The following is a 27,597-nucleotide window of genomic DNA, read 5'->3' on the forward strand; positions in this document are numbered from 1 at the left end:
TGTTATTCAGGGACGCACTCTACTCTCTCGCGCATAGATATGGCGATAGGCAACAGGGATGCTATGCAATTAATAGGGAACATAGAGTATAAGCCGAGGGGCATTTCAGATCACTCACCCTTGATCCTGACTCTGAACCTAGCTGCTAAATCTAGCCATAAAAGGTGGACAATAAAACCATTATGGTTGGACTTAATAAACAGCCCAGTAGAAGTAACCTCTAAATTAAAAGAGTTTGTAATGTTTAACTCAGGCTCAGCCCCTGTGGGGGTAGTGTGGGATACTTTAAAAGCGTTTCTTAGGGGACTGCTACACCAGCAGGTTGTCATAACTAAGAAAATGTCAAGGGAATGGGAAGAGAGGGCCAGTAGGGAAGCTATGGAGTCTGAAGCACAATACGTGGCGGACCCAACTCCGGAAAAACAGGCGCTATGGCTCAGTAGACAACAAGAGTATAGAGAAGTAATCAATAGAAGAGTAGAAAATAAAAGACTCTTCCAGAAGCAAAATTATTTTGGTGAAGGGGAGAAAGTGGGCCGGATGTTGGCACTTATAACCAAATCTAACCTATCCCCATCAGCCATTTTCTCAGTTAAGACACCGCCTGGAGAAATTACTTCCGACCCCGCCAAGGTCCTAGAGACTTTTTCGGCGTTTTACAGGAATCTGTACAGGTCGCTCAGGGGGTCGGACCGGCGCGTTATGAACAGGTTTATAGAAGGGGTGGAGCTGCCCGTGCTCTCGGAAAGGGACAGGAGCGAGATGGATTCTCCCCTGACCCTGGAGGAGTTGCAAAAGGCCGTCGCGGAGCTGTCAGGCCAGAAATCTCCAGGCCCGGACGGTTTGCCATTGGAGGTCTATAGAAAGTATGGGGAGGTGCTACTTCCGGAGCTTCTAAAAGTACTGGAGCATTCGACCAAGGACGGAAGGCTACCCTTGTCGATGTCGGAGGCCGATATAGTGGTGATACCAAAGGAGGGGAAAGATTTATCGGAAGTCTCTTCATATAGACCAATTTCATTACTGTTTTCGGACGCTAAGATTGTTGCAAGGGCACTGGCATCCAGACTAAATAAATGCATTACAAAACTTGTACATCCAGACCAATCGGGGTTTATTCCCGGTCGGTCTACTAGTACCAATATTAGACGGGCCTACTTGAACCTTCAGGTACCGGCGGAGAATGCGGGGTCTAGAGCCATACTGTCCTTGGATACCGCCAAGGCCTTTGATAGCCTGGAGTGGGAATATCTTTGGTGGGTCCTGGAGAGGTTTGGATTCGGCCCCGTATTCATCAGCTGGTTAAAAACCCTATATAACCATCCAAAGGCAAGACTCAAGGTAAACAACGACTACTCGGAAAGCTTCCCCCTTGAAAGAGGAACCAGGCAGGGTTGCCCCTTGTCCCCTTTGTTGTTTGTCTTGGCTATGGAGCCATTGGCGGGAGCGGTGAGATCATCAGCCGATCTGCAGGGCTTTCATAGGAAAGGCGAGGAAGAGAGAATAGCGCTTTTTGCGGACGATGTTTTATTCTTCCTTGGGGACACGATCTCCTCATTAGAGAAAGTAGTCCATTTGGTGGAGGACTTTGGTAAATTCTCAGGTCTGACCATTAACTGGGAGAAATCATCGCTCCTGCCGGTTGACCCATTGGCCAGTCCTATCCCAACGAGCCTACCTCAATTAAGAGTCACGGGGAAAATGAAGTACCTCGGCGTTGTGTTGTCTAGGGACCCCGACACGTTCATTGAGGACAACCTGGTCCCTCTTCTATTGAAATTTAAAAAAAAATGTGACATCTGGTGTAGACTCCCTCTCTCCACAGCGGGTCGGGCTAACTTGATTAAAATGGTATGGCTGCCTCAGTTGTTATACCTGCTCCACAATTCCCCAGTGTGGATTGGGGAGAAGTGGTTCCAAAGAATTCAGTCCCTCTTTAGGGAATTAATTTGGAAAAAAGGGCAGGCCAGGATAGGCCTACAAAAACTGCAGTGTCCTGCCACGGAAGGGGGATTGGGGATCCCCCACCCGTTTGCCTATTTTTTGGCGGCCCAACTACAACAACTTGGTGGATGTGCCACTGATGGAGGGGGAGGCAAGAGTGTCCAAATTATTCTGCAGGGAAGCCCTCATAGTTCATTAGTTGAAGCACTGGAGGCAGACTCGCTACAACGAGAGACCCCAACACTTAAAATGATTACTAAGGTCTGGCAGACAGCCAAGCGAGTAATGGGGTACAAGGGAATCTCAGAATATTCACCAATTTGGAACAATAGGTTCCTGCAGGAATTACTATCAGTCGATAGGAACAAGTTGTGGGAAAGGAGCGGGATACGCCGGCTGACGCAGCTATATGAGGGGGACACCCTGAAATCCTTCGAGGAACTGAGGCACGAATACGGGTTGCCAAACCGAGTATTTTATAGCTACCTACAGATTAGACATGCCTTGAGCAAACAGTTCGGAAGGCAACCCCTTATATGGTGCAAGATCCCATTATTACAAGCAACAATAAAATCAGAGACCTCTAAGGGGTTAATCACAATGATATATATCCAACTAATAAAGAAAATAAACACACAGGTAGGTTCTTTTGGGGGTAGGGACAGGTGGGCGGCCGACGTGGGGGAAATCACGGATACACAGTGGAAAAGGATTCTGGAACTTGGACCAGAGGTGTCGGTCTCTCCCTCACAAAAAGCTTCTCACCTGATGCTGCTGCACAGATCCTACTATACACCGAAAAAGCTTTTTATCTTTGGCCGCAGAAGTAGCGACGAGTGCCCTAGATGTAGAAACACAGGCGACTTAATCCACATGTTCTGGAGGTGCCCAAAATTAGCTAGGTACTGGCCTGAGATTTTAAAGAAAATAAATACCACGCTCAAAATTAATTTAGAGTTAGATCCCAAGACATGCGTGCTGGGACATGTGACTAACGGACTGAGTGACAGTAGTACGGTGGTAGCGGCAGCAAGATATTTGTTCCAGGCCAGGAAACTAATTGCACAGTCTTGGCAGTCAAGAACTCCCCCCACCCCGGAAGACTGGATCAGAACTGTCAACTCCACAGTGTGGAGTGAAAGAACATTCTACACTAGGTTAGGCAACCATAACAAGTTTGTAAGAATGTGGAACCCGTGGATTCAGGCAATGCCTTGTCCGCCAGCAGTGTTACCCTAGTGTTGAACACACTTGCCTCCCCCATTGATGGGGCTAGGCCGAGCGAGTAGTAGCTTAGAGGTCAGAGCTGAGAGAGAACAATGTATTGAACTAACTCTGGCCATTGAATGCGCTTTGGAAACTTGAGGGCTCAACAAGGGGGGGTTAAAGGGGGGTGGGGGGGTTAAAGGGGGGAGGGGGAGTGGGCGCATTAGTGAGAGAAGTATTAATGCATTAATACGCACAATAGTAATATGTGGGCGTGCGGCTTCCGGTTTTGAGAGGTAGGATGTTGGTTTCATACTTTGTACTGCCGCACCTCTATAATTAGCTACATTCTGAAATGCATTTGGTTATACAATACCTCACTTAAAAAAAAAAAAAAAAAACCTTCGAATGGCCACAATGATGTGACTGGATTAGAGACATATATGAATATCACTCTGAAAGAAGTCTCTGGATAAAGTTAACTGATGTGGCACAAAAGAAAAAAAAAAAAATTAAAAAAAAAAAATTGCCGTGAACACCCCAAATTGTTCGCTGTTCGGCGAACTTGCGAACAGACGATGTTCGAGTCGAACATGAGTTCGGCTCGAACTCGAAGCTCATCCCTAGTGCTCATCAGTTCGGTCTCACCAGTGAAGCTTATCAGTGCCCATCAGTGCAGCCGTGTCAGTGCCCGTCAGTGCGGCTTATCAGTGCAGCTTATCAGTGCTCATCAGTGCAGAGCAGGGATAGTTAGAAATCATTGGGATGACAGAGCGGATCTCGGGCTGACATTTGTTGTTGGTGAAATCACCGCTCGGAGGTGGATGGTGCACTTGTGCTGCGCTCCTGGCTGCCATAGGCTCCCACTTTATTGTCAGCCCGATAGCCGGCACGGTGATATATGAGCCTCCCCTCCCCCCTCCTACGTTACACCTTGTAGGTGTCTCCTTCAGCTCTAACTTCCAGGTCCGAAGATCCATTTGGACCCCAGCCTGCGCACAGGCGCTGCGCCTATATTTGGACGCGGCGTCTCTTCAGCATCTAGGGGGACAATACTCTTCATACGAATCCTTTATAGCATTCTGCCTACCCATTTTTGGATTTTTGACACATGCACGCGGCCTGGGACACCACAGCAAAGCTGACTATATGCTTTGAATGTTTGTTTTACACCTGCATTGGGTAAGTGTGTACTCTCTCACACTTAGGGTGCGGGGGGTACACTACTTTATACATGTATGTGATATTAACCATTTTGGCACTTTTCTGTTTTCATAATATTCAATAGATGTTAACTCTCACTTGTCAAACCTTGACGAAGGACTTTCCGAAACGCGTCGGTTTAGTGAGACCCACTCCATCTTTTATCATTGGTCTGTTTTCATTTATTGTCTTGTGTGACATATATACATTTTCTGTTACCTACATGTCATTCTCGATGCAATTATACATATGTATTTTTTATGTGTGCTAATGTTTTATTCTGATACATTGTGTGTTATATTTTTGTATTTTGTAATAAAATATTTTTCTTACTATTAATATCCTTTCTGTGGTAATGCCTCTAAAATCCCACCCCAGGGGAACCAATTGTCCTTTAAATCACCGCTCGCTGTACAGCCCCGCCTCCCTGTCACAGCACTGTGATAGACAGCGCAGAGCACACTGTTCCAATGGTACAGGGAGGTGTTTTCACCAACAACAACTGTCAGACCGAGATCCGCTCTGTCATCCCGATGATCTGTGGTAACTCTCCCCGCTCTGCACTGGAGAGAGATGGCGGGCGGGCGGTGGTGATAGGAGGGATGGGGGCAGTGCTGGCAGGGAGGAGCAGGGAGCAAAGGAGGAGGACACCACCTTGATAGGCGGCACAGACCGGGGAGACCCCCTCCGCCCACTACAGCGAGCCAGGCGGAAATACAAGTCCCTCAACCCACTTTACAGAAATACAGGTGGGCAGTGACAAGACCGCTGGCTGGGAGTACAGGAGGAATAGCAGCCAGCAGTCTTACAAACAGGAAATCACCAGGCAATAACGGTTTATCAGCAAGATCAGCAGGTTATTAGGGATGAGCTTCGAGTTCGAGTCGAACTCATGTTCGACTCGAACATTGGCTGTTCGCAAGTTCACCGAACAGCGAACAATTTGGGGTGTTCGCGGCAAATTCGAATGCCGCGGAACACCCTTTAAAAGTCTATGGGAGAAATCAAAAGTGCTAATTTTAAAGGCTAATATGCAAGTTATTGTCATAAAAAGTGTTTGGGGACCTGGGTCCTGCCCCAGGGGACATGGATCAATGCAAAAAAAAGTTTTAAAAACGGCCGTTTTTTCAGGAGCAGTGATTTTAATAATGCTTAAAGTCAATCAATAAAAGTGTAATATCCCTTTAAATTTCGTACCTGGGGGGTGTCTATAGTGTGCCTGTAAAGGGGCGCATGTTTCCTGTGTTTAGAACAGTCTGACAGCAAAATGACATTTTGAAGGAAAAAACTCATTTAAAACTACCCGCGGCTATTGCATTGCCGACAATACACATAGAAGTTCATTGATAAAAACGGCATGGGAATTCCCCAAAGGGGAACCCCGAACCAAAATTAAAAAAAAAAAATGACGTGGGGGTCCCCCTAAATTCCATACCAGGCCCTTCAGGTCTGGTATGGATATTAAGGGGAACCCCGGCCAAAATTTAAAAAAAAAAATGACGTGGGGTTCCCCCTAAATTCCATACCAGACCCTTCAGGTCTGGTATGGATTTTAAGGGGAACCCCGCGCCAAAAAAAAAAAAAAATGGCGTGGGGTCCCCCCAAAAATCCATACCAGACCCTTATCCGAGCACGCAACCTGGCAGGCCGCAGGAAAAGAGGGGGGGACGAGAGTGCGGCCCCCCCTCCCTCCTGAACCGTACCAGGCCACATGCCCTCAACATTGGGAGGGTGCTTTGGGGTAGCCCCCCAAAACACCTTGTCCCCATGTTGATGAGGACAAGGGCCTCATCCCCACAACCCTGGCCGGTGGTTGTGGGGGTCTGCGGGCGGGGGGCTTATCGGAATCTGGAAGCCCCCTTTAACAAGGTGACCCCCAGATCCCGGCCCCCCCCCTGTGTGAAATGGTAAGGGGGTACATAAGTACCCCTACCATTTCACGAAAAAAGTGTCAAAAATGTTAAAAATGACAAGAGACAGTTTTTGACAATTCCTTTATTTAAATGCTTCTTCTTTCTTCTATCTTCCTTCATCTTCTGGTTCTTCTGGCTCTTCTGGTTCTTCTGGTTCTTCCTCCGGCGTTCTCGTCCAGCATCTCCTCCGCGGCGTCTTCTGTCTTCTTCTCCTCGGGCCGCTCCGCACCCATGGCATGGGGGGGAGGCTTCCGCTCTTCTCTTCTTCTCTTCTTCTTTTCTTCTTTTCTTCTTTTCTTCTCTTCTTCTCTTCTTCTTCATTTTCTTCTCCGGGCCGCTCCGCAATCCATGCTGGCATGGAGGGAGGCTCCCGCTGTGTGACGGCGCTCCTCGTCTGACAGTTCTTAAATAACAGGGGGGCGGGGCCACCCGGTGACCCCGCCCCCCTCTGACGCACGGTGACTTGACGGGACTTCCCTGTGACGTCACGGGGAATGCCACAGGGAAGTCCCGTCAAGTCACCGTGCGTCAGAGGGGGGCGGGGTCACCGGGTGGCCCCGCCCCCCCGTTATTTAAGAACTGTCAGACGAGGAGCGCCGTCACACAGCGGGAGCCTCCCTCCATGCCAGCATGGATTGCGGAGCGGCCCGGAGAAGAAAATGAAGAAGAAGAGAAGAAGAGAAGAAAAGAAGAAAAGAAGAAAAGAAGAAGAGAAGAAGAGAAGAAGAGAAGAGCGGGAGCCTCCCCCCCATGCCATGGGTGCGGAGCGGCCCGAGGAGAAGAAGACAGAAGACGCCGCGGAGGAGATGCTGGACGAGAACACCGGAGGAAGAACCAGAAGAACCAGAAGAGCCAGAAGAACCAGAAGATGAAGGAAGATAGAAGAAAGAAGAAGCATTTAAATAAAGGAATTGTCAAAAACTGTCTCTTGTCATTTTTAACATTTTTGACACTTTTTTCGTGAAATGGTAGGGGTACTTATGTACCCCCTTACCATTTCACACAGGGGGGGGGCCGGGATCTGGGGGTCACCTTGTTAAAGGGGGCTTCCAGATTCCGATAAGCCCCCCGCCCGCAGACCCCCACAACCACCGGCCAGGGTTGTGGGGATGAGGCCCTTGTCCTCATCAACATGGGGACAAGGTGTTTTGGGGGGCTACCCCAAAGCACCCTCCCAATGTTGAGGGCATGTGGCCTGGTACGGTTCAGGAGGGAGGGGGGGCCGCACTCTCGTCCCCCCCTCTTTTCCTGCGGCCTGCCAGGTTGCGTGCTCGGATAAGGGTCTGGTATGGATTTTTGGGGGGACCCCACGCCGTTTTTTTTTTTTTTTTTTGGTGCGGGGTTCCCCTTAAAATCCATACCAGACCTGAAGGGTCTGGTATGGAATTTAGGGGGAACCCCACGTCATTTTTTTTTTTTAATTTTGGCCGGGGTTCCCCTTAATATCCATACCAGACCTGAAGGGCCTGGTATGGAATTTAGGAGGACTCCCACGTCATTTTTTTTTTTTTATTTTGGTTCGGGGTTCCCCTTTGGGGAATTCCCATGCCGTTTTTATCAATGAACTTCTATGTGTATTGTCGGCAATGCAATAGCCGCGGGTAGTTTTAAATGAGTTTTTTCCTTCAAAATGTCATTTTGCTGTCAGACTGTTCTAAACACGGGAAACATGCGCCCCTTTACAGGCATACTATAGACACCCCCCAGGTACGAAATTTAAAGGGATATTACACTTTTATTGTTTGACTTTAAGCATTATTAAAATCACTGCTCCTGAAAAAACGGCCGTTTTTAAAACTTTTTTTTGCATTGATCCATGTCCCCTGGGGCAGGACCCAGGTCCCCAAACACTTTTTATGACAATAACTTGCATATAAGCCTTGAAAATTAGCACTTTTGATTATTCATGTTCGTGTCCCATAGACTTTAACGGTGTTCGCATGTTCGAACGAACTTTTTTCCTGTTCGCATGTTCTGGTGCGAACCGAACAGGGGGGTGTTCGGCTCATCCCTACAGGTGATTGCAGAGGAACTACAGAGCTCAGAAGAACATGGATGGCATAGTTGGTAAAGGTAGGAGATCAGCAACGAGAACATGAAAAAATGTTTTTCCCGGAGTTCTGCTTTATAAGTGGAAAAATGCAGATTTTGGTCCCAAAAAGGGTATAAATAACATAATTAAAAAAAATGAAAGCATCCCCGCCCCCTTTGCTCATGTGAACGGCGATTGCACCACACATGTGAGATATCACCACGAACATTAGAGCCGGAGCAATAAATTTCCCTCCAGACCTCCTGTGCAACTCTAAGCTGGTGACCTCTGAAGTCTTTTAATGTGCCTCCTATGGAGATTTTTAGGTACTGCAGTTTGGCGCAGTTCCATGGGCGTGTGCAATTATAAAACCTGACATGTTAGGTATCTATTTACTTAACATTTAGCTTAACATCATTTATTGTATTTTACCAGAAATGTGGGAATTATTTTGTGTTTGTCTGCACTATAACTCATTAAAGTGTATTTGTTCCAAATAAAACGCGATTGAAAAAAAACTGCTCAAATATCGCGTGACATAAAAATATGCAAAACTCACCATTTTATTCTCTATGGTCTCTTCTTTAAAAATATATAATGTTTGCAGGTTCTAAGCCATTTTCTAGCAAAAAAAATGTAGATGTTTGCATGTATGATAGAAGAGTCAAAAACTTTTTTTTTAAATTTTGGATAAAGTAAGGAAGGATTATAACCCCTGTCAGTTTTTTTTTTATTTTTGTCCTCAGTGTCCTATTGGGGTGATTTCCCTTCACTTCCTGTTTCATCGCCAATACAGGAAGTGAGAGGAAATACCTGCAAAGTGAGGGAATCTCGGCGTGTCACCAGAACTAGTGTCCCCATTGGAAGATTCCCCCTCTATTCCTGTTCTGTTGACAACTCAAAATGTGGAATTTTCAATCACGTTCACTTTCGATCAGCTCTGTAAACAGGAGAAATCGAGAGGAACCTGTATGATCCCTAATGGTGTGTGGTGTGATCTGGCGGGTTTCGTCTTTGAGTCGTTTCACTTAAAGCAAGTTCTTTTTACTTAGATCTATATACTTTAGCTATATACAATTTTCTACAATGTAAGGAGTGCCGGATGGGCCTGCAATCTAGTTTCTGAGATCTGGAGTTGGAGAATGAGTTGGGATTAATATCTTAAGGGCCCTAAAATCCTGGACCTTAAAGCCCTTGTATAGGTCTTCTTCTCTTCTCACCACCTTCCCCCTATCATTGTCAAAAATATGTTTTTGCAGAAAATTGGTAAATTTATGTTGGTAAAGGATTTACATATTTTTGCAAGAAATCTTACATACAAACATATTTTTGACAATGATAGGGGGAAGGTATATCATACTTCATTTGTGGGTTACCTTCCCCTCTTTATCTAATTTTGTTTTGTTTTTTTTCTTGCCTTTTAGGCTGCAGTGTTTATGTCCAGAATGCAATCATTGCACTGGCATAACCATTGCAATTCCATATGCACTGCGATGCCGTCTGTTTTCCTATTTAGGGATACAGTATGGGCAAATTATATATTGAATATGCTTTTCATTATTGTAGCTCATTCTTTTCAATACAATGTTTTGGGTCCTTTTTTTAGGGGACCACTGATCCCTCTAAGCCAGTATCCACCTATGGGTCACTCTGCTACTGTTAGCCATTGGTAGGTTAATTCGGCCGTCCCTGCATAAGAGGGCGGAGTTTTCCTTTCTGCCCTCACATGTCATCCACGTTCAGGCGTGTGATGGATAGTGTCGGCGCACTGATCCTCGGATCCTCGCACATTAGGAGGGACGCCCGGATCGGAAGTGATGTCAGGGGTCGCTCTGGACCCTTCACTTCCGGTGGGACCGTGTACACATAAGATGGCGGTGCCAGCTTCTTGCCTGACACACGCATCTTTACTCTCCAGCGGTGTAATCGCTCTCACACCGCTGCTTCTTTCTGAGCATTTTTATTCATTCATGTTAACTATAAAGTAAGAAATGCTGTGTTTATTATGGGTGTCTTTCACTGCTGTTTGCTCTCTGGATGGGAGGCTTTGCTGTTAATTAGTTATGTTTGGGACATTATTAGCATCACACTGAGCTACTTGTCTGTACTATTCTATGCAGTAACTTCCCTTCCCTCTCCCTCCATGTCAGCAGCCAGCCCCACCTATGCGGGTTTGTCATACCCCATACCGCATATATTATTTATTGATCTATGCATTTACTTACGTTTTTACCCTTTTTTACCCCTTTCAGGGCCATAGCCTCATTTATGTAGCCACTCTATACCGTACATACCTCTTATTTAATTTATTTTATAGAGGTTAATAATAATAATGCAAATTCAAATTAAAATAAAATGAATTATCCATATTACACAACACATAATGATGAATGATAAAAATCAATTAACATGTATACAATCAGCGATAATAATATTAATACATTTATTATTTATAGATCTGAGATTACAAACATTATGTAAACATTGTTATGACATCTGGCATTAGGCATTACATGATATGGTTGTTGTCTTTATAGATACCTCCAACATGTATTTTGCCTATATAAAAGTCAATATCAGTCATATTATCAATTTAAAATCTTTTTACTATTTATTTGTTATTATATTTTTTTCAACATTGTCAGATTACCACTTTCTCTCAACACGGTCCAATTTCCCTACCGGTTTAACCCGTTTGGACCTGGCATCCACGGGTAATCAGCACCAGGTGGTTCACACAGGGATATATGGCTGTTAGTAGGGATGAGCTTCGAGTTCGAGTCGAACTCATGTTCGACTCGAACATTGCCTGTTCGCAAGTTCACCGAACAGCGAACAATTTGGGGTGTTCGCGGCAAATTCGAATGCCGCGGAACACCCTTTAAAAGTCTATGGGAGAAATCAAAAGTGCTAATTTTAAAGGCTAATATGCAAGTTATTGTCATAAAAAGTGTTTGGGGACCTGGGTCCTGCCCCAGGGGACATGGATCAATGCAAAAAAAAGCCTCCCTCCATGCCAGCATGGATTGCGGAGCGGCCCGGAGAAGAAAATGAAGAAGAACAGAAGAGAAGAAAAGAAGAAGAGAAGAGCGGGAGCCTCCCCCCTATGCCATGGGTGCGGAGCGGCCCGAGGAGAAGAAGATAGAAGACGCCGCGGAGGAGATGCTGGACGAGAACGCCGGAGGAAGAACCAGAAGAGCCAGAAGAACCAGAAGAACCAGAAGATGAAGGAAGATAGAAGAAAGAAGAAGCATTTAAATAAAGGAATTGTCAAAAACTGTCTCTTGTCATTTTTAACATTTTTGACACTTTTTTCGTGAAATGGTAGGGGTACTTATGTACCCCCTTACCATTTCACACAGGGGGGGGACCGGGATTTGGGGGTCACCTTGTTAAAGGGGGCTTCCAGATTCCGATAAGCCCCCCGCCCGCAGACCCCCACAACCACCGGCCAGGGTTGTGGGGATGAGGCCCTTGTCCTCATCAACATGGAGACAAGGTGTTTTGGGGGGCTACCCCAAAGCACCCTCCCAATGTTGAGGGCATGTGGCCTGGTATGGTTCAGGAGGGAGGGGGGGCCGCACTCTCGTCCCCCCCTCTTTTCCTGTGGCCTGCCAGGTTGCGTGCTCGGATAAGGGTCTGGTATGGATTTTTGGGTGGACCCCACGCCGTTTTTTTTTTTTTTTTTGGCGCGGGGTTCCCCTTAAAATCCATACCAGACCTGAAGGGTCTGGTATGGAATTTAGGGGGAACCCCACGTCATTTTTTTTTTTTAATTTTGGCCGGGGTTCCCCTTAATATCCATACCAGACCTGAAGGGCCTGGTATGGAATTTAGGAGGACTCCCACGTCATATTTTTTTTTTAATTTTGGTTCGGGGTTCCCCTTTGGGGAATTCCCATGCCGTTTTTATCAATGAACTTCTATGTGTATTGTCGGCAATGCAATAGCCGCGGGTAGTTTTAAATGAGTTTTTTCCTTCAAAATGTCATTTTGCTGTCAGACTGTTCTAAACACAGGAAACATGCGCCCCTTTACAGGCATACTAAAAACACCCCCAGGTACGAAATTTAAAGGGATATTACACTTTTATTGTTTGACTTTAAGCATTATTAAAATCACTGCTCCTAAAAAAACGGCCGTTTTTAAAACTTTTTTTTGCATTGATCCATGTCCCCTGGGGCAGGACCCAGGTCCCCAAACACTTTTTATGACAATAACTTGCATATAAGCCTTTAAAATTAGCACTTTTGATTATTCATGTTCGTGTCCCATAGACTTTAAAGGTGTTCGCATGTTCGAACGAACTTTTTTCCTGTTCGCATGTTCTGGTGCGAACCGAACAGGGGGGTGTTCGGCTCATCCCTAGCTGTTAGTGATGTGTCTTCAGTGGTCCACCTTCTTGTATTAGACCAGGTGAGCTTTTGTAAGATACTCTCTGTACCTAGTCGTTTTTCATTTGTATAACAAAGTGATGTTTCTAAAATTTCTAATATTTATCATATGATATGTATTATTATATTCATGATTTTTCATATATCTTTGTATAATCTAGATGAAATCTGTAATTCTTGTAGTGCCCTGATGAAGCAAAATGTGAAACATGTTGGCTGCTCCTGCATATTTACACAATTGATTTCATAGAGAAAGCTGTTCTCTACGGTCGTATTATGTAACTTTGATTGATATTTAACTGTATTATTTTTACATGTTTGTTCAATAAAATGTATATTTTTTATATTAACCGTTGTCGGTATTGCTCACCTCTAAACAGATACACTATCCCCCTTTAAAATCCCACTATTCTTCAGAGCGAGCTATGTCTCCCTCTTCACATTTTCCTATCCATATTAGGGACTGGGAGTAATGTTTCTGTTTCTGGAAATTGTCCAACTATTTATATACATGCAATGCATTCTATGTAGAGGAAAACCAGACAGCATATCTATAGTATGCAAATTGGTAATCAATTTTTGCCATTCGGTAGACATATGGTGTCCAAACATGGCTACCAGATGCCCAAATTGTCCTTCATCGCCCTTCACCGAATACACTTTCCGGTCAGGGTTGACGATTGGAAGTCCCTCCTTCAGCGGGAGCAGAGGTGGATATTCAGGCAGCAGGTAACAGTTTGTCCAGGCCTGAATGAGTCTCTTTTGCCCCGTTTCTGAAGGGTTTTGAATCAGGTAAAACACAGTAATTTTCCTTATATATCTATATTAGTATAATCAGGCCCAGTGCTTTATTGGAATATTTCAGTGCCATTTAGGAGTTTTCTTTTATTCTTTTTAAACGTTGATTGTATAACATTCTCATGTATACTGTTTATTAAGGTTTTATTGTTCAAGTGTAATTTGGGCTTGTTACATTCATACAATCTTTTTAATTTATTGCTTCTGGCATTGCAGGTCCTGACTGTGCGGCTTGTGCTTCTGGCGACTGCACTCCTGGGGTTTTCCCTCCTTCTTTCTGGCCAATAGGGGCCTCACAGCAGGCAGGGGGGAATGACGGTGTCAGGAAAGGATTCATCCGCTGGTAAGATATATCGTTTGGCATGCAGTACTGACGTCCACCAGCGGATGGATCCTGGCAGTATGGAGCAGACAACACTCCCTGCGCTCAGGTGTGATTTGAAGTCAATCACAGTCAGTCCTATAAATACCCGGCAAGCCCTCATATGCTTGCCTTGGTATCTCTCTCTTTGAGCCCTGACCTTGTTCGCCTGTTACCCGATCCTGAGCCTGCATCTCACCTTGTGCCCGAGCTTATCCTGACCCGATCCCTTCTGTGTTCCTGTACCCTTCAGCCCGATCCATCTCCTCTCTGTCCTGTTGGTTCCCTGTCCCTCATTTACTGATCTTCCTGTGTATGACCTTGGCTTGGCTAAACGTTTATGTCTCTGGTATCTCCCTTGTTCTTGCTGACCTGCTGTGTATGACCCTGGCCTGGCTGACATCTGTGATTCTGGTATTGCCCCTTGCTGTAGATATTGTTGTTTGTAGTGGGTTTGTTGTGTTGGTGTTGCACTGTTTGTATTTCCTGAATTATCACCTATTTTAATAAATATCACTATTCACTTACATGTGTTTTGGGTTATCTCTGTGCAGTCCACACAGTCTGGTCTACTAGTCTCCTGACAGTATACCAAGGCATCCCTGACCAGATGTGGCTGCATTGAGAAACCATCCTGGTTAGGTCTGCTAATATGGATTGCAATGAAATAATTTATTATTCTCTGCTAGCAGAAGAGGATGGTGAATATTGTGGCCAGATTTTAAAAAGGTGGACTAGTGACCAGCTGATGGAAACTATCCGATTAGCTCATTCCCTAGTGGATCAGGGGTGTATGTCATTTGAAGATGCTCAGCCCCTGATCCAGTTATGTGCTAAACTAGCCCTTTCATGCATTCCCGAGGGAAGTGATGATTTTTCTCCCCCCTTCAATTATGGCCAAGTTGAATCCCTGATTTGGTTGTTAGAGGATGATCCAGCCTATTTCATGGAACACTATTCCTCCTGTTCACAGCAGGTGTTGTCTAGTTGCATCCAGTCAGTGCAATCCTTGATTAGTCAGGCTGTGTGTGAATCAGCATTTGTTCAACCTGTGCTGCAGGCATGGTCAGATCTCCTGTCTTTAGCTAAGCCACAATATTCCAGCCCTACCATTAATCACCTGCCTTCCCAAAAATCTATCTCCCCGTCGCCTATGGCAACCTCAGCTACAGCCCAGTTTACTCAACCCCCTACCAAATACTACCACCCAGTCTCCAAGTGTAGCACCTATCCCGCCTTCAATCCACCTGTCTCTTCTCCTCCACCTGTAACAGTCCCACAAAACCCCTCTCTAGCTACAGTTCCTTGGTCTTCCTTCGATCCAGCTACTTTCTTTTCTTACAGCCCTGCACCTACATACAAAACTGCACGGGCTAAACCAAAAAATAAACAAATTCTTTCCTACCCACACGATCCTGCCAGTAACCCAACTTGCTTCCACACCAACTAACCCACCTGATTCTGCCAAACCTGTGCCTGCTACCCAGTCTGACGTTCCAGTGCCTGCTACCCAGCCTGACGTTCCAGTGCCTGCTACCCAGCCTGACGTTCCAGTGCCTGCTACCCAGCCTGACGTTCCAGTGCCTGCTACCCAGCCTGACGTTCCAGTGCCTGCTTACTGGTCTGATGACCTTGTGTCCATGTTCCAGCCTAAAGTTTTGCTACCAGTTTTCCAGTCTGACGCTTCAGTGACTACTGTCCAGTCCGATGTACCTATTGTTCAGCCTGGTATGCCAGCACCTGCTGTTCTGCCCGATGTGCCAGCGCCTGTGTCTGCTGCCCAGTCTAAAGTTCCAGTACCCGCTGCCTGGTCTGATGTCTCGGTGCCGGCTTTCCAGTCCGCTTTCCAGCCTGATGTGCCAGTGTCTGCTACTCAGCCAGTTGTGCCAATGCCTGTGTCCGCTGCCCAGTTTGAGGTCCCAGTGCCTGCTGCTCAGCCCAAAATCCCAGTGTCCATGTTCCAGTCTGACGCTCCAGCGACTACTGACCAGTCCGATGTACCTGTTCAGCCTGTTGCGCCAGTACCTGCTGTTCTGCCTGATGTGCCAGCGCCTGTCTTTGCTGTCCAGCCTGAAGTTCCAGCACCTGCTGCCCGGTCTGATGTCTCGGTACCCACTTTCCAGCCTGATGTGCCCACTGTTCAGCCTGATGAGCCTGCTTTCCGGTCTGATGTGCCCATCCTCCAGCCTGATATCCTGGTACCTGTCTTCCAGCCTGATGTCGGTATCTCAGCCTGAGGTTTCGGTGCCCGTTTCTCAGCCTGAAGTTTCAGTGCCCGTGTTTCAGCCTGGAGTTTCGGTGCCTGTGTCTCAGCCTGCTGAATCGGCGCCCGTTACCCAGTCTGTTGAATCGGTGCCCGTTACCCGGTCTGCTGAACTGGTGCCCGTTACCCAGTCTGCTAAACCGAAGTCCGTCACTTTGCCTGTCAAGCCAGTATCCGTTATCCGGCTTGCCGAACCAGTGCCCGGTGTCCAGCTTGCTGACTCAGGGCCTGTTACCCAGCCCACTGGGCCGGAGTCCGTTACCCAGCTTGCTGAGCCGGTGCCTGTAATCCGGCCTGCCCTTACGGTGCTCGCTGTTCGGCCTAATGTTCCGGAGCCTGCTGTCCAGCTCGATGACCCGGAGCCTGCTGCCCAGCTCGATGACCCGGAGCCTGCTGCCCAGCTCGATGACCCGGAGCCTGCTGCCCAGCTCGATGACCCGGAGCCTGCTGCCCAGCTCGATGACCCGGAGCCTGCTGCCCAGCTCGATGACCCGGAGCCTGCTGCCCAGCTCGATGACCCGGAGCTGGCTGCCCAGCTCGATGACCCGGATCCTGCTGCCCAGCTCGGTTTGTTCCTGTCTGCTGCCCAGCTCAATGACTCTGATGTGCCAGCTGTCTGCCTGGATGGGCCTGATGACCAGCCTTCTTCCACCATTCTGCCTGATGCCATAGACTATGGACAATTAAGACTAGTTGGAGTGTCCAGAGGCCACTCCTTTAGGGGGGGTACTGTCAGGAAAGGATTCATCCGCTGGTAAGATATATCGTTTGGCATGCAGTACTGGGGTCCACCAGCAGGTGTCTCCTGGCAGTGTTGAACTGTCGGGAGAATATTTCCCTGCTGGTGTCATTTCATCTTTTGGCCGCAGTACTGACGTCCACCAGCGGATGGATCCTGGCAGTATGGAGCAGACAACACTCCCTGCGCTCAGGTGTGACTTGAAGTCAATCACAGTCAGTCCTATAAATACCCGGCAAGCCCTCATATGCTTGCCTTGGTATCTCTCTCTTTGAGCCCTGACCTTGTTCGCCTGTTACCCGATCCTGAGCCTGCATCTCACCTTGTGCCCGAGCTTATCCTGACCCGATCCCTTCTGTGTTCCTGTACCCTTCAGCCCGATCCATCTCCTCTCTGTTCTGTTGGTTTCCTGTCCCTCATTTACTGATCTTCCTGTGTATGACCTTGGCTTGGCTAAACGTTTATGTCTCTGGTATCTCCCTTGTTCTTGCTGACCTGCTGTGTATGACCCTGGCCTGGCTGACATCTGTGATTCCGGTATTGCCCCTTGCTGTAGATATTGTTGTTTGTAGTGGGTTTGTTGTGTTGGTGTTGCACTGTTTGTATTTCCTGAATTATCACCTATTTTAATAAATATCACTATTCACTTACATGTGTTTTGGGTTATCTCTGTGCAGTCCACACAGTCTGGTCTACTAGTCTCCTGACAGATGGCACCAGTTGCCAATCTTTGTATCCCTTTTGTTTTTGTGTTCCCAATGGCGGCCTTCTTTTTGCTGGGCGCCGGAGAGAGCACTTCCCTGCCGGCGGCATCCTGGGATCACTCTGGGCGTCCTTTGGCATGCTGCGCATGCGCGAGCTGAGTCTCAACGTTCGCAGCATATTATGACGTCACACGCATTGTGGAGGAAGTGACAGTGGCGGGTTTTCCCTTTCCAGGATGCTGGGGAGACCACGTGGGGGCCGCCCATGATGGCAGCTCTGTCCCCCATTACTTCCCATAGGAGGGGGGAGGGTTGGATGGTTGGGAGGGGAGCGGTGCTCTAGGTTTAGGATCTCATTCCCTCCTCCACTCTAGACCAATTTATATAAGCTCAGGGGCACCCAGGACCTTTCTCAGATCCCAGGCAGCGACGACCAGGAACAGACTCACATTCCTAATTGTGCTAAAAGTAAGTAATGTCCTTCATATCGATGGGTAGGCACTGAACCTTTGAGCATGTCTAATAGATTTACCCCTAATTACTATATATAATCTGTTCTCTAGGTCCCTAAAATCGCTGGTCTATCCTATATTATGCAGGATGTGCGGCTTTTATGCCCTGCTACCTGCATGCTACTATTGATGAATTAATACTACTACCCTCCTCTATTAGGTAATCCTCCTTTGCTCTTCTCCATTTTCCCTTTCCCATCCATACATCCCGGTTTTTCTCCACTTTTGGGGCGCTCTTTCTCACTTTCTTTCACTGTAGTCGCTCTCCATTTTTTTTTTTCTCACGTTTCATAGTTTTTGCACTGTTTGGTTTGCCCTTGTGTGGTTTTGTTTTGTTCGCTCACCTTTTTCACTTTCACCATGGGTTTTTTCCATCTACTTCAGAACTGGCAAGATCCAGCTCTGTCCTAATTCTTTTTTTTTTCTCACACCTTACCCACCCCTTCCCTTTGCCTCTCTCTTCCATCACTTATATTCGCCCTTCTCACATTCTCACATTTTATTCCGTCATTTTTTATAGTCATTCACTTTCACCTTTACTCTTTGTCCAGGATAAGTGATACCTTTCTAATTCATGATGATTATTATTATATAATTCCACAGTGGCCCTGGGGATTGATTTTTGGGTTCTTGTTCCTGGTTCCCGGCCCCTCCTCGCCCCCCCCCCCCCCCTGGTGGGGGTCTAAGTGCGGCCTCTTGTGTGCCCTTTCATTGGCTTTTTGGATGGCCTGCTTCTGTGTGGTCGTCCGGGGGGTTCTGGTCGTACAGCCGGGATCTTCGAGCAATCTCTGGGCACAGTACCTAGGAGGCGACCTTTACAGCCGTCAGTGGTAAATAGGATCTTATAACTGCACTTGGTGTGTTAATATCATTTTTATTTAAATGTATGCATTTTTACAATCCATTCTTTTTGTAGAGTTCTTTTACTCCTTTCCCTCAGAAGAAGACCTCTACTGTTAATGGTTGAAACGCGTCGGGGTTCACCAGTATGACTGTATATACCTATATCATGCGATGTTGTTTATGTACCTGTACGGTTGTATCACCATGATGTATGTGCAATGGCCTCATCCACAGAGCTCGTGTTCTAACATTTTTTCATGCAATTGTATGATAATACTTTTTCAATAAAATTTATTTCAATTTCAATTTGAATTTTTGTCTGCAACACAAAACCCCATGGGGACATTTCTTTCCAATCAATATCCTATTGGGGCGTGCAGAAACCGTTATCTCACTATTTGTATCGCTTCCCCTTCAGGATAAAAAATTTAATGACTAACACCACCCAGTATGAGGGCCTGGATCTGACCCTGGGACCTTTGGGGTATCTGGCTGCTGCTCTTCTCGCTGTGCCACCTGAGATGCCGGACATCTCCCCCTCTGATCCCACAATGTTCCATTGTAACTTGTTCCTGATGAACTTTGAACTCATTGCTCCTCCCTGTATCACCATGATGTATGTGCAATGGCCTCATCCACAGAGCTTGTGTTTTAACATTTTTTCATGCAATTGTATGATAATACTTTTTCAATAAAATTCACATATTTTTCTATTTCAATTTGAATTTTTAATCTGCAACACAAAACCCCATGGGGACATTTCTTTCCAATGTAATTTTTTATCCTCCACTTTATTGGCTCCCTTTGAAGGACTCCTTTGCCTCCCCTCCGACACTATATTTACCAAAAGTATTGGGACACCTGCCTTTACACACACATGAACTTTAATGGCATCCCAGTCTTAGTCCGGAGGGTTCAATATAGAGTTGGCCCACCCTTTACAGCTATAACAGCTTCAATTCTTCTGGGAAGGCTGTCCACAAGGAGTGTGTCTATGGGAATGTTTGACCGTTTTTCCAGAAGCGCATTTGTGAGGTCATTCACTGATGTTGGATGAGAAGGCCTGGCTCGCAGTCTCCGCTCAAATTCATCCCAAAAGTGTTCTATCGGGTTGAGGTCAGGACTCTGTGCAGGCTAGTCAAGTTCCTCCACCTCAAACTCACTCATTCATGTCTTTATGGACCTTGTTTGTGCACTGGTCCCAATCATTTGGTGGAGGTGGGATTATGGTGTGGGGGGAGGGGGGATTATGGTGTGGGGTTGTTTTTCAGGGGTTGGACTTGGCCCCTTAGTTCCAGTGAAGGGAACTCTTAAGGCGTCAGCATACCAAGACATTTTGGACAATTTCATGCTCCCAACTTTGTGGGAACAGTTTGGGGACGGCCCCTTCCTGTTCCAACATGACTGTGCACCAGTGCACAAAGCAAGGTCCATAAAGACATCCATTACCCCTGATTGGAGATCTCATTGGCACCTAAATGATTTGTGGCTCAGATTTGAACCTACTAAATCTCTTATGGGAAGCACATAAATCAGTCATTTGGGGCCTCCACATTCAAGAAGCATCCACCATCATGAAAGTTCATTTATCATCCCAACTCATTCTCCAACTCCAGATCTCAGAAACTAGATTGCAGGCCCATCCGGCACTCCTTACATTATAGAAAATTGTATATAGCTAAAGTATGTCGATCTAAGTAAATTTAAAAAACACATTTACCGTGATATTTCTATGACAAAAGTAACATAGTTACATAGTAGGTGAGGTTGAAAAAAGACACAAGTCCATCAAGTCCAACCTATGTGTGTGATTATGTGTCAGTATTACATTACATATCCCTGTATGTTGTGGTCATTCAGGTGATTATCTAATAGTTTTTTGAAACCATCAATGCTCCCCGCTGAGACCACCGCCTGTGGAAGGGAATTCCACATCCTTGCCGCTCTTACAGTAAAGAACCCTCTACATAGTTTGAAGTTAAACCTCTTTTCTTCTAATTTTAATGAGTGGCCACGAGTCTTGTTGAACTCCCTTCCATGAAAACGTTTTATTCCTATTGTTGGTTAACAATTCCGGTATTTATGTATTGTAGGGTCACCAGTCCGGTATTTAGACATTGAAATCATATCCCCTCTCAAGCGTCTCTTCTCCAGAGAGAATAAGTTCAGTGCTCGCAACCTTTCCTCATAACTAAGATCCTCCAGACCCTTTATTAGCTTTGTTGCCCTTCTTTGTACTCGCTCCATTTCCAGTACATCCCTCCTGAGGACTGGTGCCCAGAACTGTAACAGAGTGAACTCGCTTTAAACGAAACGACTCAAAGACAAAACCCGCCAGGTCACACCACACACCATTAGGGATCATACTGGTTCCTCTCGAGTTCTCCTGTTTACAGAGCTGATCGAAAGTGAAAGTGATTGAAAATTCCAAATTTTGAGTTGTCAACAGAACAGGAATAGAGGGGGAATCTTCCAATAGGGACACTAGTTCTGGTGACACGCCGGGATTCCCTCACTTTGCAGGTATTTCCTCTCACTTCCTGTATTGGCGATGGAACAGGAAGTGAAGGGAAATCACTTCAATAGGACACTGAGGACAAAAATTAAAAAATAACTGACAGGGGTTATAACCCTTCCTTACTTTATCCAAAATTTAGAAAAAAAAGTTTTTGACCCTTCTATCATACATGCAAACATCTACATTTTTTTGCTAGAAAATGGCTTAGAACCTGCAAACATTATATATTTTTAAAGAAGAGACCATAGAGAATAAAATGGTGGGTTTTGCATATTTTTATGTCACGCGATATTTGAGCAGTTTTTTTTCAATCGCGTTTTATTTGGAACAAATACACTTTAATGAGTTTTAGTGCAGACAAACACAAAATAATTCCCACATTTCTGGTAAAATACAATAAATGATGTTAAGCTGAGTAAATAGATACCTAACATGTCAGGTTTTATAATTGCACACGCCCATGGAACTGCGCCAAACTGCAGTACCTAAAAATCTCCATAGGAGGCACATTAAAAGCCTTCAGAGGTCACCAGCTTAGAGTTGCACAGGAGGTCTGGAGGGAAATTTATTGCTCCGGCTCTGATGTTCGTGGTGATATCTCACATGTGTGGTGCGATCGCCGTTCACATGAGAAAAGAGGGCGGGGATGCTTTCATCTTTTTAAAATTATTTTATTTATAACTTTTTTGGCCCAAAATCTGCATTTTTTCACTTGTAAAGCAGAACTCCGGGAAAACATTTTTTCATGTTCTCGTTGTTGATCTCCTACCTTTGCCAACTATTATTATTATTATTATTATTATTATACGAGATTTATATAGCGCCAACAGTTTACGCAGCGCTTTACAATGTATAAGGGGGACAACACAATTACAGTACAGTTCAATACAAAGGTACAGGAGGGCCCGGCTCGTAGAGCTTACATTCTAAAGGGAGGGGGAGGTGGTACAAAAGGTAATAGCTGCAAAGAATGATTTGATGGGGGTGGCTCAGGGACAGTTATGTGGGTGTGGGATAGGCTTCCCTGAATAAGTGGGTTTTCAGGGATCTCCTAAAGGTGGACAGGGTAGGGGCTGATCGGACATACTGGGGCAGGGAATTCCAGAGGATGGGAGAGGCTCTGGAGAAGTCCTGAAGACGAGCATGGGAGGAGGTAACAAGAGATCTAGAGAGCAGGAGGTCCTGGGAGGAGCGGAAGGAACGATTTGGGTGATATCTGCAGATGAGGTTGGTGATGTAGATGGGGGCGATGTTGTGAATGGCCTTGTATGTTATGGTTAGCATTTTGAATTTTATACGGTGGGGTAGGGGAAGCCAGTGAAGGGATTGGCAGAGAGGAGCAGCAGTCACGGATCGATCAGTGAGGTGTATTAGTCTAGCAGCAGCATTCATAATAGACTGAAGGGGGGAGGAGCCTGCTTAAGGGTCGGCCATTAAGGAGAGAGTTGCAATAGTCGAGGCGGGAAATAATCAAGGAGTGAATAAGTTGCTTTGTGGTGTCATTAGTCAGGAAGGGTCGAATTCTGGAGATGTTGCGGAGGTTAAGGCGGCAGGATTTAGCCAGTGATTGGATATGGGGGCTGAAGGAGAGGCCAGAGTCAAGGATTACGCCCAGCACCTTGGCATGTGTGGAGGGACCAATGGTTGTGTTGTTGATATTAATGGTGAAATCACAGGAGGGGGACCGTGAAGGAGGAAATATAACAAGATCAGTTTTAGAAAGATTAAGTTTGAGGAAGTGGTGTGACATCCATACCAATATGTCATTCAGCAAGTTTGAGATCCGTGAGGAGATAGTGGGGATGAGTTGAGGAGTGGAGAGATAGATCTGTGTGTCGTCAGCATAGAGGTGGTATTGGAAGCCATGGGAGGTGATCAACTGGCCCAGGGAAGAGGTATAGAGTGAGAAAAGGAGAGGCCCAAGGACGGAGCCTTGGGGTACCCCAACAGAAAGAGGAAGGGGAGCGGAGGAGATGGAGTTGTAAGTGACACTGAAAGTGCGCTGAGATAGGTAGGAGGAGAACCATGTTCTTCTGAGCTCTGTAGTTCCTCTGCAATAACCTGCTGATCTTGCTGATAAACCGTTATTGCCTGGTGATTTCCTGTTTGTAAGACCGCTGGCTGCTATTCCTCCTGTACTCCCAGCCAGCGGTCTTGTCACTGCCCACCTGTAGTTCTGTAAAGTGGGGAGAGGGACTTGTATTTCTGCCTGGCTCGCTGTAGTGGGTGGAGGGGGTCTCCCCGGTCTGTGCCGCCTATTAAGGTGGTGTCCTCCTCCTTTGCTCCCTGCTCCTCCCTGCTAGCACCGCCCCCCCCCATCACCACCGCCCGCCTGCCATCTCTGTCCAGTGCAGAGCGGGGAGAGTTACCACAGATCATCGGGATGATAGAGCGGATCTCGGGCTGACAGTTGTTGTTGGTGAAAACACCTCCCTGTACCGGCATTGGAACAGTGTGCTCTGCGCTGTCTATCACAGTGCTGGTACAGGGAGGCGGGGCTGTATGGCGAGCGGTGATTTCACCAACAACAAATGTCATCCCGAGATCCGCTCTGTCATCCCGATGATCTCTAACTATCCCTGCTCTGCACTGATGAGCACTGATATGCTGCACTGATAAGCTGCACTGATGGCCACTGATAAGCTGCACTGGTGAGACCGCACTGATGGGCACTGATAATCTGCACTGATGAGGCTGCACTGATGAGCACTGATAAGTTGCACTGATGAGCACTGATAAGCTGCACTGATGAGGCTGCACTGATAAGGCTGCACTGATGAGCACCGGTAAGCTTCACTGATTAGCACTGATACGCTGCACTAATAAGGCTGCACTGATGAGCACTGATAAGCTGCACTGATGAGCTGCACTGATAAGCAGTGGACACCATCCACTGCTTTACTGGCACCGTCCTCTGCCAAATATCTGTAGGAGGGGTTTCCACCATCCCTGCAAAGTTTAATTTTTTTACAGTATGTCTTATTTTCAGCTTGATGTGTATTATATGTGACGTTACATATCACAGAGACCGATATTGTGCTAATATTGAAGTTTATTGAGATTTTCATACATTAGAGGGTTCCACCATTGTTGATTAGTAAATTAGAGCTGCACTTTTTTGTTTTTTTTTCTCATGGTGACATTTACTTGTATCACACACTGATGTAAAGCAGCATGTCCCGGCTCTCTCTGTGGTGCGGATAGGGATGTGCTCCTATACATCATACAAGCACTGATTACTGATAGAAAGATCTCAAAGCTGCATGAGGAGGAGGAATATTTCTAATACTGAATTACAGCAGAGTACAGAGTGTATAATATATCATTATGGGATGTGTGTACAGTTCAGTAATGATTACATAAATCATGTAAGGGAAATATGTTGCTGTGTCTGGAGAGGAGATCACAGACATGCTTTACAGTTATAAGAATTTCCCCTCACTGTCTGTGTTGTGCTCAGCAGTGTGTCTACAGAATGAGGGGCGTGATTTATGGTGAAGTGGGCGTGTTCACATTTACATGTACAGGCCTCGTGTCCCCTCCCACAGTCACTGCAATTTGCAAAGCATGGTGGGAAATGTAGATTAATGACAGTGTAAAGAGAGGGGAGAGGATATGATGTCATCACTGTTCTAACAGATCCTCCCGGGCAGAATACAGGATACATTTTTTGAACTGCAGAGCTGAAAATTCAATTTGACTTTTCTCTTCAATGGTAAAGAATTTCACAAATGTAATAACTGTTTAGTGATTTGTATGTGGGGGGAGGGGGGTGTACTAATGGGGGATTTTTTTTGCCAATCCCGGAGTTCTGCTTTAAAAATACAAAAAGACCTCTGGCAGTAAAGGAGGTAAGGTGAGCTAGATGGGATCACTCTTCTGTGGTCACACTCTAAACATTAGAGCTCCCCCTAGCTGCAGCCTGGTAATAGCATTGCTAGGAGGTCTATTCATTGAGCTGCTCCATACTTCCCGTCTTTAACCACTTCCCACCCACCATATAGCAAAATGACAGCCAGGAAGTGGTTTCATTATCCTGACTGAGAGTCATGTGACATCCAGCAGGATAAGCCGCGACACACCGAATTCTGACACACCGTAAATCCGATCGAGGTAAAGAGCCTCTGATGGAGACTCTTTACCACGTGATCAGCTGTGTCCAATCACATCTAATCACAGTGTAAACAGGAAAAGCCGTGTATCGCACTGACAGGTGTGAGTAGAGGAGAGCCAATCGGCTGCTCTCCTAACAGGGGGGTCTGATTGATTATCAGTGCAGCCCCTCAAAGATGCCCACCCTGGACCACCAGGGATGCCCACCCATCGCCACCAAGTAAACCTACTAGAGCCCACCAGGGAAGGCAATCATTGCTCATTAGGGGTGGCACTCTGCGCCCATCAGTGATTCCTGCCAGCGCCTCTGATCAGTGCTGCCTATCCGTACCGCCCATCAGTGCCACCTCTACGTGCCCTCCAGTGCCACCTATCAGTGCTGTATATCAGTGCCACCTATCAGTGCTGTATATCAGTGCTGCATATAAGTGCCACCTCATCAGTGCCAATCAGTGAAAGAGAAAACATATTTATTTACAAACTTTTGTAACAGAAATGAAGAAAAACATTTTTTTTTATTTCAAAATCAATCGCTCTTTTTTTATTTGTAGTGCAAAAAATAAAAACTGCAGAAGTGATGAAATACCACCAATAGAAAGCTCTATTTGTGGGGAAAAAATTTTGTTTGGGTACAGCATCACAGGACCGCGCAATTGTCATTGAAAATGTGAGAGCGCTGAAAGCTGAAAATTGGTCTGGGCAGGAAGGTGTATAAGTGTCCGGGATTGAAGTGGTTAAAAAAAAAAACATCTCCTGACATTTAGGGGTCTTCTAGTAAAATCAGCACACAGTACACACATTACACATTGTTAGGCACATAGGTATCCCTTTCATTGTCCCTAGATGTTATCCCCTTCCCAGCCAGTGTCATTAGTACAGTGACAGTGTGTAGTATTAGCACTGATATCTGTATTAGTGTCACTGGTGATGTCAGTGTCAGCTAGTCAGAGCAAAATATTACAGCGCACACATGCAAAAAAGACATTTACCTCCAGCAAGACTAGTTTAAAACACCTAGACAGTTTCAAAAAACATTATAAAAAAATATGGGGATTTGGTCACACCATATTGCTATATGGTGCTAAGCTCAGTTACTTGAGTGTCAGCTAGTCAGTTCCCACCCAGCGTCCGCCGCACTATCACAGTCCTACTATAAGTCACCGATCACCACCATTACCGGTATAATAAAAAATTCCAGTATATATCCCATACTTTGTAGATGCTATAAAACTTTCACACAAACCTACATATAAAATCTAAATAAATATATTAAAAATTATATATATATATATATATATATATATATATATATATATACACACACACACATATATATATATATATCTAGATAGATAGATAGATAGATAGATAGATAGATAGATAGATAGATAGATAGATAGATAGATAGATAGATAGATAGATATTTTTATATGTAATTAAAAAAATGTTAAAAAGTTTTGCATAAAAAAGCAATTTCCAGCGCTATTTAGCACAGCCCTAAATTCAAAAAAATATCCTGGTCATAAAGGGGAGGGGAACCTTCCAGAGCTGAAGACGTTAACAAAGTGATTTCCTATGATGGTCAGCTCCCTCTAGTGGCCATAATGAAGTATTTTTCGTAGAAGGCCCCCATCAGTAAAAATACAACAATACCGCACTGTGGTCACTAGAGGGAGCCAATGATCATAGGAAATCAATGTATGGAATAAAATATGGACAACATTCATCACAGCTGGGTGAATTCTTGTCATATTCATTCAACAATTAAAAAAAATGAGAACACTAAGTGATTGCAAAGCTTACATCACATATCAATGAAAGACAATGACTCCATTTTTATATTTTAATTGTTTTTATTGGAAGTTCTCTTATTGAACAATCAGTTACAAAATACAAAGTGTTACAAATCACAAGTGACATTGTCCATCCTTGTTTAGATAGACACAGCACATTGACATGGAGTGATAAAACACAATATAAGTGGGATATTTGTGAGACAAGTCCTCCCTGTGTACGGGCCAATAATAAAGGACATCCAGGGACTCACACCCCCC

The 27,597-nt window shown here is 45.6% G+C and overlaps 1 protein-coding gene across 1 annotated transcript in view; it reads right to left on the reverse strand.

The window, feature by feature from the left end:
• LOC141130062 (uncharacterized) overlaps nucleotides 1-27,597 on the reverse strand; it is a 162,696-nt gene that overhangs the window by 108,115 nt on the left and 26,984 nt on the right. The window lies entirely within an intron of this gene.

The sequence above is a fragment of the Aquarana catesbeiana genome, linkage group LG02, assembly GCF_042186555.1.
Source record: "Aquarana catesbeiana isolate 2022-GZ linkage group LG02, ASM4218655v1, whole genome shotgun sequence".
In the NCBI taxonomy this organism is placed as follows: Eukaryota; Metazoa; Chordata; class Amphibia; order Anura; family Ranidae; genus Aquarana; species Aquarana catesbeiana.